The following is an 11,707-nucleotide window of genomic DNA, read 5'->3' as shown; positions in this document are numbered from 1 at the left end:
CTTGGCAGGGAAAAGGTCTGTGGGTCACTTAACCACGGTAATATGATTTGCCATGCAGCAGTGTGCTTTAATCTGATCCCTATCAGAGCTCCCTTCCATCTTGCATTTGCACCAAGACTCTCCTAATGGCATAAATCACTGCGTTGTTCTCCAAATTCTCTCAAAGTTTATCAGTGAAGAGCATTCAAGCTTCAAAAAGGACAAAGGAATCATAAAAACAACCTATTTTGTGAGGCTAATGGGACAGAAATTATTGTATTGATGCTCCATAGTGGCAAAATGTCCAGTTATGATGTGAAATGAAAATTCCTTATGTAATTTGTATGTTCTGTCACATGAAAATAGACATATTAGCATTGCTTTAACAAACGAGTGTCATCACAAAAAAAATGACTCACTGCCTTGTTTTGCTTATCGAGTTCATCTTCCATAGTTTCATTATTGGAGCTGGCAGAGGTTAGCGAAAGATATTAGAATTCATCAGCTGTGGCAAAGCATATTATAAGCTTGAAGAAACAGAGAGAGGAAAGGCCTAGACTGCGTTTTGACTGCGTGTGATTTGATTTTATGGCTCATTTTTAATCAAAATAGTGAAAAAATACTGACATGCATTACATTTCATAACACTAAAGAGTTAATAGAAATGCAATCAACCTACTTAAGAATGTAACTTGTTTCTTTGTTTGAGAATTATTTCAAATAGCTAAAAGACTTTGCCAGACTTTGACACCGAAGGAGGATCCCAAGCCATATTTTGTGTCCTTTTAACTTAAAGTCATAATTATGCCATAAAATATAGAAATTATGACATGCTAAGTCATATTCATGAAGTTAAAAGTCAAAATTATGGCACAAGTTAAAATTTTGAGATACTCAAAGTTATAATACAATATAAAAATGATGGCATAGTCAATTTCATGACAGGTGGTAATTATGATATAAATGTCAAAAGCAGAAAAAAAGTAAATTACAATATAAGTTATAATGATGTAAGTCGAAATGATGGCATTTTAATTAGATATATATAATTATATTATTAGTATAATATATAATATATATTAGATTTTTTTGAGATAGAAATTGAGATACTAAGTAAAAATTATTAGATAAAAATGTGAAATTATGACAGCCAATAACATATGAGATAAAAAGTCAATTAAGGGATAAGTCATAATTATTTACAAATCTATATAATGTCATGCTAAGTAATAATTATGACAAGCCAGTTAATGACAAAAATATGACATTCATTTGACGGTCGTGGCCTAATGGTTAGAGAGTCGGACTCCCAATCGAAAGGTTGTGAGTTCGAGTCTCGGGCCGGCAGGAATTGTGGGTGGGGGGAGTGCATGTACAGTTCTCTCTCCACCTTCAATACCACGACTTAGGTGCCCTTGAGCAAGGCATCGAACCCCCAACTGCTCCCCGGGCACCGCAGCAAAAATGGCTGCCCACTGCTCCGGGTGTGTGTTCACAGTGTGTGTGTGTGTGTTCACTGCTCTGTGTGTGTGCATTTCGGATGGGTTAAATGCAGAGCACAAATTCTGAGTATGGGTCACCATACTTGGCTGAATGTCACTTCACTTCAATTTGAAATTTTGAGATAAAAAGTTATAATTATAAAAATTATAAATATATTGTATATAATTATTTATAATTATCAAAATTCAATTATGAGATAAAAATAAGTCAGTTGAGACGCAGAAATTGACATACCAAGTTGTAATTTTGAGAAAAAGTTACAAAATGATCATGACAATTTGAAATTGAGATGCTGCGTCAACATTATGAGAGAAAAAGTTTAGTCATATTTATGAGATGAAAAGTCTATTGTAACTCCAAAAATGGTCAGAATTATGACTTCTCAATTTCTTAAATCGTTTTTTGGCATACATTTTCCATGCCATATTGACTTGTCAATTATAATTTACCAAAGCATGATTTCTTTAATTATGTGACGAAAATGGACTAATTACAACAAATAAAGTCAACATTTTCTTTCCTTTTTGTGGCAGAAATGGGCTTCCATACTCAGAAAAACAAGTTTCTTCAATTTAATTTTGTTAGCTTAGCGTCCAATGCTAATTTGATTTCTTCAACATTAAGCTTTCTTTTCTCCCTCCCTAAATGAGGTAATATTTTTTGCTTCCCCAGCTGGTCTTGTTAAGAGACCAGGCATCTTCAGGGCCTTGAAGAAAGCTCATTAAGATGCCATTACCAGTAATTGGACTAAACAAGGAAGATTCAGAAACAGCGGAGCGCTGCCAACCTTTACCCTTTCCTTGGCTCTGCTGTTTTTGTGTCATGTTATGGATGCACTTGGTTACACAACATCCTATTTGAGTAATTTAATATTTCAACATGCTCAGTGGAGCAAGGATCCTCCCACGTTGAATGTTGGGTCAAACAAAATATTCCAAAAAGTGGAAAACCAGTGTGTGGAATTGATTGAACGTACGAAAAAGAAAACAAAGCAGGGGTTTGGGAAATCATAGACTGAATATTGTCCTCTGCTGCACATTTTAACAATCCAGTGAAACCAGAAAACACTGGTCACAGTAGATGAACAGTACATCGGTAGCACGTCCACATGTGTTTGAGATTGTATCAAGAGCGTAACAGAAAAGAAAAGGGGTCAGGGGTGGCCAATATTTTGCAAAAAGTTCCATAAAAGTGGTTTGAGACAGTAAATTTGCACTCATACAAGGACTCCAAATAAAATTTAGATAGTTTTACCATACCTAAAAATGATATTAGATGCAAAACAGACACAAATTTCAGTTTAGCATCCTTTTTTATACCATTTTTTTCTTCTTTATAAAACTGTTAGGTTTTTGATAAAAAGAAAATCTGATTTAAACACTGAACAAGCAATTTAATAACAAATAAAACAAACAAATTGCCAGAATGGTCAGTAGTGAAAGCATAAAAACACTTTAGTACTATACATAAAAATAAAGAACAATGTGCTACTGGAGATATACTGCGCTAAAAAAAGAATAAGAGATGTATCGGCTTTGACGTGTCACTGCTTTTCTTATATATCATTTGATATACTTCTTGGAAGTTGCAGCCAAAGAAACGAAAGAACAAAAGTTACTGAACATGACAAGAGTACAAAACACGCAGTGCTTCTGGACTGTCAGGCTATGTGACTGGAGCGCCAGTGTAGGATGTTGGCCCGGGCAGACAGGCGCGCAGCTGGTCTCAGAGCTAACTGAGATATGTGGTGCTGGAACGGACTGTTTGGACCAGCTCCCAGATGCACTGGACTGCTGAACAATTGCATCATGAGGTGGGAGAGCTGGGGCTGAACTGGAATAACGGGAAAACTCAACAGTGAAGCGAATCATGTCATCAATGCAACTACTGTAGATATGACAATATTTTTTTCAGACATTAGGATGTTTGGTATTGTGGCAGTGTTGATGTCCTGTACCTGGATAGCTGGAGTTGATCAGGATGGGGTTAGGAGGAGTGTAAGGGCTGGTGTATGTGGTTAAGACGGCTTTGGTTTAGCTGGAGAAGAACATACCTGCGGGTCACTTACTGCTTGGACAGGTGGAGGAGCAGACATGCTCTCTGTCTATGTGAAAAAACATACAATAATGTGGCCACGTAGATCAGTTAATGTGCTTAAAAAAAAAAGCTAATAAGCTGAGAAATTACCCCCCTCCCCCCAAAAAATCTAACAATTCCCATCTGTCAGAGGTCAAACAATCAAAATTAGTTAGAGTTGTGCTGGTCAGATTACCCTAACAAACAGCGATGTTTTTAAAGCACCCCAGTACCACACTTTTAGGTTAATCAACATGCAACAGGCTTAAAGTCGTCTCTGCATTTTAGCAAGTATTTTAACAGATATTTTATTTTATTTCTGTAATTAATTATATTAATATTTGATAATAAAGTTAAGCTAGTATTTTAAAATAAAAATGACACTTTAGCTACTCTGTAAAAATAATACTATTAAAAAAAGTAGCAATATAGATACATTTTATTATATTAAGTACAATAATTTTGAAGGGTTTGGATTAATCAAATGGCTTAATTATAGTTATTATATAGTATTTAAGCACGATTTTTATTAACCTTTTAATTATTTGACCTTTTTTAAATGAACAATATTATTTTAAGCAAGTATTTTAATATAAAAATGACACTTTAGCTACTCTGTGAGAAAACCGTAATACTATTAAACAAATGTAGCAACATAGATAATTGTATTTATTTATTTTTTTGTTTTTCAAGCAAAAAATATATATTTTTAATTGACAATTTTTTTTACCTTAAATCTTAATATTATATAACAAAAATGTATGTCTTCTAAAATAAAAATTGTTATAAAATATCTTTAAATATTTTACACATTTTAACCACTAATAAAGTATTTCAGCAAGTATTTTACCATCAAAAATTACACTTTAGCTATAAAAGAAACGGCAATTGCTTAGAATAGATTCTGTGATTTCATCCTGCAAACAGCTGAAAATTAATATCACATATCTCTTGTAGAAACTTGCCTTTTCCAATGAACCCTTCTTTTGAATGATTAAGCAAATGAACCTCTGAGAGAGACTAATTAACATTCTCATCTAATCACCGCACAATTAAGATCAACTGCCTCCCAAAGGGCTCAGTGGGAGAACGGGGATGTAATGGGGAAAAAATACGTCATGAGATTAAATCTCCAGACGCACAGCACCTCATGTCATTCTGAGCAATGACAGTGTGCTAAACGCTGTGAGGAATGAAAGTCTGAATCCCGGAGCTTTATTCATGAGCACTGGAATCAGATTATTGCTCAGGCTTTACCTGTCAAATATATCTGACACTCAAAAGCTTTCATGGCATCATGCCTATTGTGGACGAGACGGCATCCTTACTTTCGATTCGTCTTCGGTCTTGAAGTCATGTTGGAGCTTTGTCTTATCTGTTTTGTCCTCTACTGTCCATCCCTGATCCCATTCACTGCAGCATAATGGGACTTCAGCCTGCAGAGCCGAAAGGAAATATATATTAAAGAAATGAATTCAAAATATGTTTTATATACATGTAATACGACTCACTTTAGCTGCAGTTTTGATGTCAGGAACATTTATGCACTCAAGGGCAGGAAGGTCCAGGATTGAGTCCACATTTATGGAGAAGTTAGTTTCAGAGCTGGAAACCTGGAATGAACCAACTAGAGTTCAAAATGAACACTCACAAATGATTTTACCCTTTCGGCAAATTACTCTTGATAACTTGCCCACAAACTTTATTACAAAGCTACACCAGTATAATACATTGTTTTAATAAACTTAAAATATTTCAGATCAAAATATTTGCACAATATAGTTTCATTGCCTGGAATGTGTGAACAGAAGCTTTGTATATGAATTTGTTTATTAACTACATAGAGATACACAGTACGCCTCTTAAAAGGATACTTCAAAAAGAAATGAAGATTATCCCTTGATCTACTCATCCTCAAGCCATTCTATGTGTATATGACTTTCTTTTTTCAGAAGAATACAGTCGGAGTTATATTTAAAAATGTCCTGGTTCTTCCATGGATATATCCAAAATGGATATTTTTCTTATACAAATGCATCTCTTTGCTTCAGAAGTCCTTTATTAATCCCCCAGAGCCGTGAGGAGCACTTTACATGATGGATAGATGCACTTTTTTGGACTTCAAATTCTCAACACCCATTCACTGCCATTATAAAACTTTAAAGAGCCAGCATTTTTTTAAATATATAAATCTGATTGTATTTGTCTAAAAGAAAGTCATATAGATCTAGTATGGCTTGAGGCTAGTGTTGTCACATTTTAAAAATGTGACAATACTAGTATTATGAGCGCTGTTGAGTGGATTTTTAAACCCCTCTCATTGGCCACAGTGTTCAAGTGCTCAACAGATATGTCTGTGATTGGCTACAATGATCATCGCTTCACACTCTTTACTGCGCACTTACTTAAATATACACGCGAGCGTTTGAAAGCCATGTCTATCAGCAGATCCCCAATATGTCTGCTCATAAACGGATCCACTGATAGACGCGGCTTTTAAACACTTCCGTGTGTATCTGTGTAAGCAACAGCGCTCAAATGCGAGTGGGAAATGCCAGCGTTGTCACATTTTTCCGACTGGTACTGACATCGGTACTTTTGAGAACACTACTTGAGGGTGAGTAAATCATGGGGTAATTTTTATTTTTGGGTGAACTATCCCTTTAAAATCCTGAGCTCCCAAACACCCACAGGATCCAGTGCTGCTCACTCTCATTCCTCTATTTACAGCACAGCCTCAGCAGACAGACCTCCTCCTATACTTCTTCAAGATGGTAATCTCCGAAATAAGACGTCCCTGGGTTGAACTGCCCTGACACCTAAAAGCCAAATGAGAAGAAACCATCATCTACTGAAGGGTTTTACGCAAGTGGGTCTTAAATGAACATTTGTGCTCAGACCAATCCAGAAGTAGTCATGGAGGGAAGGGTGTGGCCCTCTTTCTCTAGGGCGAGGTGAATATAAACATCCTCCTCCGTGTTTGTGTTGTGTCACACAGGAAGAGCAACAGGAAGTCCTTCTAGTAGCTGTGAATGGTGCCCACTAGAGTGTGCTCACTGCACATCTTCTAGAAAGAGCTGATTGCACTCTGAGTCCAAATTCTCTGAGAAAAAGCAAAGACAGAAAGAAAATGTTGAGAAAAAGAGGAATGAAAATGACTACAGTGTGACAGAACACTGTAAATAAAATGAGCAATACACAGCCAAAAGCCAGTTCTTCATCTACTGCATGGAAAACAAGCATACAACACAAAAAGTGTAGCATACATAATCGCATGAGATGGTTCTCTTAATGACTCATTCAAAAAGACTAAGAGATAAGTGGATTACCAGTTGGATTCAGCCTAATGAATCAGTCGCTCAGAATCACTTAATTCAGAGGTTAATGAATCATTATCTGATGTACTCACTGAACAGCAAGTCATCACTACTTCTAGTTTTAAGAAGCCTTTAAAGCCTTATTGATTGCATTGAAAAAATGACGCAGAACAGACAGAATAGATATTTAATTTACATAAACAATTAATGAAAAAATAAATAAAAATACAGTTTTAATTATTATTCTTTTGATGTAATTGCAATCAACATAATTTTGAATGAAAATAAATAAGGACCATTATAAAAAAAAATCAATGAAAAAAATGTATCAAATATAAATCATAATACTAATTAAAATTCTTTAATTTAGTGATTTTTCTCTCACAATTTACTTAATCTGTTTTATTATTAAAGATGTTTTATTGCAATCAACAATTTAAAATAAAATATTTAGATTTCAATTAATGGAAACGTTTTCAATAGTTTTAGTTTACAATAACAGCACTGCTTATAGGCCGAACTCCAGCTAACATTGCAGAGTAACAAGCTCTGGAAAGATTTTGAGAGTATACAAAGCAGCGGATATCCAAACATATAAAACAAATCCAACATCTTTAATTTACGGGTAAAATAATAATAAATGCAAAACAAAATCAAAACTTGAGGCAATCATTTATCATTTATGCCACAGCATAAATGGCTGCCCACTGCTCCGGGTGTGTGTTCACAGTGTGTGTGTGTGTTCACTGCTCTGTGTGTGTGCACTTTGGATGGGTTAAATGCAGAGCACAAATTCTGAGTATGGGTCGCCATACTTGGCTGAATATCACTTTCACTTGTTTTTTACACTTAAAATTCATCCTGATGTTTAAGTTTAAACATCACTCTCATTGTTTTATAACAAATTACTTACTTGAGAAATCGGAGGCTGTTTCGTTCCACTTTTGTGATGTCTCCGTAGTCAACATAGTACACCTTCACTTCAGAATCACTCAACACCTCGTGGATCACCACCCAGTAGAACCACATGTCTCTGGGCGCCACACAGCACACCTGACCCGGACGCACATATGCATCAGGCAGCCGGTATCTCTCTGTCACATCTGGGTAGGAGTAACAGCTCCTGGAAACAGGAATCCGGGATGTTCAGAAAGACATACTACTCAATCCCAGCCCAAATAATGATGACATCAGTCAGAGACAATTCAAGGTACAACATGTCAAAAGCCAGATACCTCATTTCAATCATCATGTTCTCCAGGGCCCTGGCCTCCTTTGTTTTGGCTGAAGCGGATGTACAAACTCTGGGAAAAGATCCACCATCTACAACAAACATCAACACATTGTGTATAATGTCTGTATAATGTGTATAATTGTATATATATATATATATATATTATAATTATATAATTATATATATATATATATGTATATATATATAAAATTGTATGTGTTTGTGTTTAAACTAAATTATATATCATTGTAATACATAATGATATACATTTATTATTATTGTAAAAGATTAAATAATTACACATTATATATCATCTAAATTACATAGTATTTTTAAAATTATATAGTGTTTAAACTAAATTGTACATTATATTTGTATGTACTATAATTCATTTTGATTATTAAATTGATTTCTAATATAGTATAATACCACATATTATAATTACATTATGCATTTTAAATATACATTCTAAACAAATAATTTAGGTATGTACGTGTGAATATATACTCATAACCTACGCTGACTGAAACTATTTTATTAATATAATATGATATAAAACTACAAATAATGAAAGATATATATGTAGATATATGTAGATTAATAATGTAGTAGTAATTATATGTAGTAGTAATAATGCCATTTTTAAATAAATAAATACCACCTAACTATGCTAACGTAAACTTTGTAACTGATTTGGTAGGGAATGAAAATGGATTATCAATAATCAATCGTAACCTGATGGATGGTTTTATTGGCGACTCTGAGCTCAGTTTCGAACTATTGGGCATCTGTAGTTCCCAGGCTCCCAGGCAGACTCGGCACAACTGAAGTAGGAGGCTTTGCTCGAGGGATTCTGGGATTCATTCGTCAGACTATACGTGGTGACGTGACCCATGGATAATTCTTGCAAAAGGAATACATCACACTCAAAGTCTTATTAAAGATGATCAATAAGATAGGAGCACTCATTTTTCTGTTCAAATTAATATGACACATAGTTAAATAACAGGTTCGTTGGGTTGTATGTCATTCGGTTTGAATTCCACAACCATCCATTCGTTTTCATTCTCATCAACACCTCTTTGGATGGACAATGTGTCACTAAAAGCCCCAACCATTTCTGTCACGCTCAGAAAGCCACACTGGCTCACCCTACATTCGCTAACAGTGAAAAACAGATCATAAGTTAGAACAGCTCACTGGCGTCATCTAGAAACTCTAGAAAGAAATATGGCTGAAGATACAGTGTTTTCATTTTCATAGAGTGATAGGCTACAATATTCCAACCATCAAATCGAGGTTTATTTTGGGTTACTTCTGGGTGACTACATATTATACGATATGGTTTCAACTCAAAATCTATATAAGCTTGTTTTTGCCACAGAATAATAAAAAAAACAATTATTACAGTATAATAAAAAAAAGTGAATCTCTTACAATTCTGACATTTTTTCTCCCTATTCTGAGTTCATATCTAAAAATTCTGAATTGTGATAAACTCAGAACTGTAAGATATAATTCAGGGGAAAAAAAGAAAAGAGAAAAGATTATTTAAAAAAAATGTTTTATTGGCAGGAAAAAAAACTGAATTGCGAGATATAAAAAAAAAAAGAATTGAAAGATATAAACAAAATCGCGAGATATAATCTCAAAATTATGAAAAAAGGCAGAATTACAAAAATGTAAACACAATTGCAAGGAAAAAAATTTTAGACTTTTATGAAATTTTAAGAAAAGTCGCAATTACCTTTTTTTATTATTATTATTCTATGGCAGGAAAAAAACCCTGAATGGCAAGATGTAAACTCAGAATTCTGAGAATAAAAAAGTCAGAACTATGAGTTAAAAACTCAGATTGCGAGAAGTCAGAATTTAGAAAAATTGTGTGGAATATGTCAGAATTAGATATAAACTCATTTAGATATAAACTCAGAATTTATTGAAGATATGAATTAAGAATTGCGAGAAAAAAGTAAAAAGTTTTTTTATTCCATGGCAACAACAGGCTTGCATAAAAATAAAAAGATGGGAAAACGTACAAAATAGGCTTAATTTTCTCTAGGCAGAATACATTTTCTTATTTTCTTCTTCTCCAGATATGAACTCAGATATGGTCCTGACTGGTTTTGTGAGAACATCTTGTATTCTGTGGGAAGACTGTGAATGGAGATCCCACTGCCATTTTCAGCTACAACCTGAAAAAGATCCATATCTCAAAAATAGGACAAGGTGAGAAGATGAGACAAGAAAGACTGAGTTTTAAAGCTGTATATCTGCTGCCATTCTGAAGCTTATCTTTCAGCTCACAGCTGATGGTGCCAGCAGTGCCCTTATCAAGGATCTGCTGTCTGAGCTCCTCCTCAAGCTGTAGAAGATTTACCCCGACAGTATTGATTTACATGTAGCGCAACACCAAATATCACCCTAATTTCATTCAAATACCCAAACCTTAAAAATAGTCTCTTCAAAAGGGTACTCTGCCTTCACGGCCTCCGGTTTAGGAACACCAGGGTGGGAGTGTGAATCCTGTTGGTTACTCTCAGACAGCAAAGTCGTCTTAGAACTGACAGGCTTCTGTTTTGATGCTACTGCAGAGTAATCAACATGGGAATACATAAATAATAGATTCAGATCAAAATAAATAAATAGCATGATATCAACCTCTCCATCTCCAGAAATTCCATTATCATACACATACACGGCTTAGAAGGAATCGTCATCAGATTTTTTATCTGATTTTGCGGCATTACAACGTTTTTCAGAAGCAATCGTGAGCCTATGCTACTATGCTGCATGATTATGAAATCCGCGGCAGCCAGCCGTTTTACATACATTCTAAATCATAAACATCTTAAAGATATTTTTTATGACTCATCTTGCACTTGTGGGTGTGTCCAAATGTTTGTCCAATCAAATGTCGAAAAAAGATTGAAAAAAGCCTCTCCCCCCAATACCAAAAGCTTTTTAATATACATTTTTTAAATATTTAAATTTAAGTTTTTCTTAAGTAAATGAAATAAAACGTATACAAAGATATGCTACAAACTACAGGGCCTAAAGGTGTAAATGAGTGTTGAAAACATTTTTTACATTGGCTAGACTACATGCATTAAGTTTATTAGTTTATTTTTTTTATTATAATAATAATAAGTAAAATTGGGCAATTTATATTTGATTTTGATTTTTTTTTTTTGTCAGGCATATCAACAAAAACTGATACATTTTGGTAGATTTATAACAGTCTATTTAAAATACTTGTTTTGTATAAATGTATAGTTTTTTAAATTATTTTATTATTTTGTATTTTTAATTATATTTTTTATTCTAAATCTAAATAGTTGTCACGATTATTAGATGGAGTGCCCATGAACTTCATTAGAGGGCACTCCACTCAGGACCATTCCACCCATCAACCACCAGATGTCACTTGGACACTAGCACCTCTCATACTGTTGCACCACACCCGAACTACATTACCCATGAGTCACTGCATCACAATCACCCTGCCACACCTGCACATCATTCATCAGCCAATTTCCTTGCCACACCTGCACCTCATTTACACACACACATAAAAGCAGCACATTCACTCTCACTC

General features: G+C 34.5%; 1 pseudogene; it reads right to left on the bottom strand.

Annotated features, from left to right (window-relative positions):
- Positions 1-6,193: 6,193 nt before the first annotated feature.
- LOC132131377 (tudor domain-containing protein 5-like) lies at positions 6,194-10,856 on the bottom strand (annotated as a pseudogene).
- Between the last annotated feature and the right edge of the window lie 851 nt (positions 10,857-11,707).

The sequence above is a fragment of the Carassius carassius genome, chromosome 48 (assembly GCF_963082965.1).
Source record: "Carassius carassius chromosome 48, fCarCar2.1, whole genome shotgun sequence".
Lineage (NCBI taxonomy): Eukaryota > Metazoa > Chordata > Actinopteri > Cypriniformes > Cyprinidae > Carassius > Carassius carassius.
Note: the sequence above shows the minus strand (reverse complement) of the source record. Positions and strands in the feature narration are given on the sequence as shown.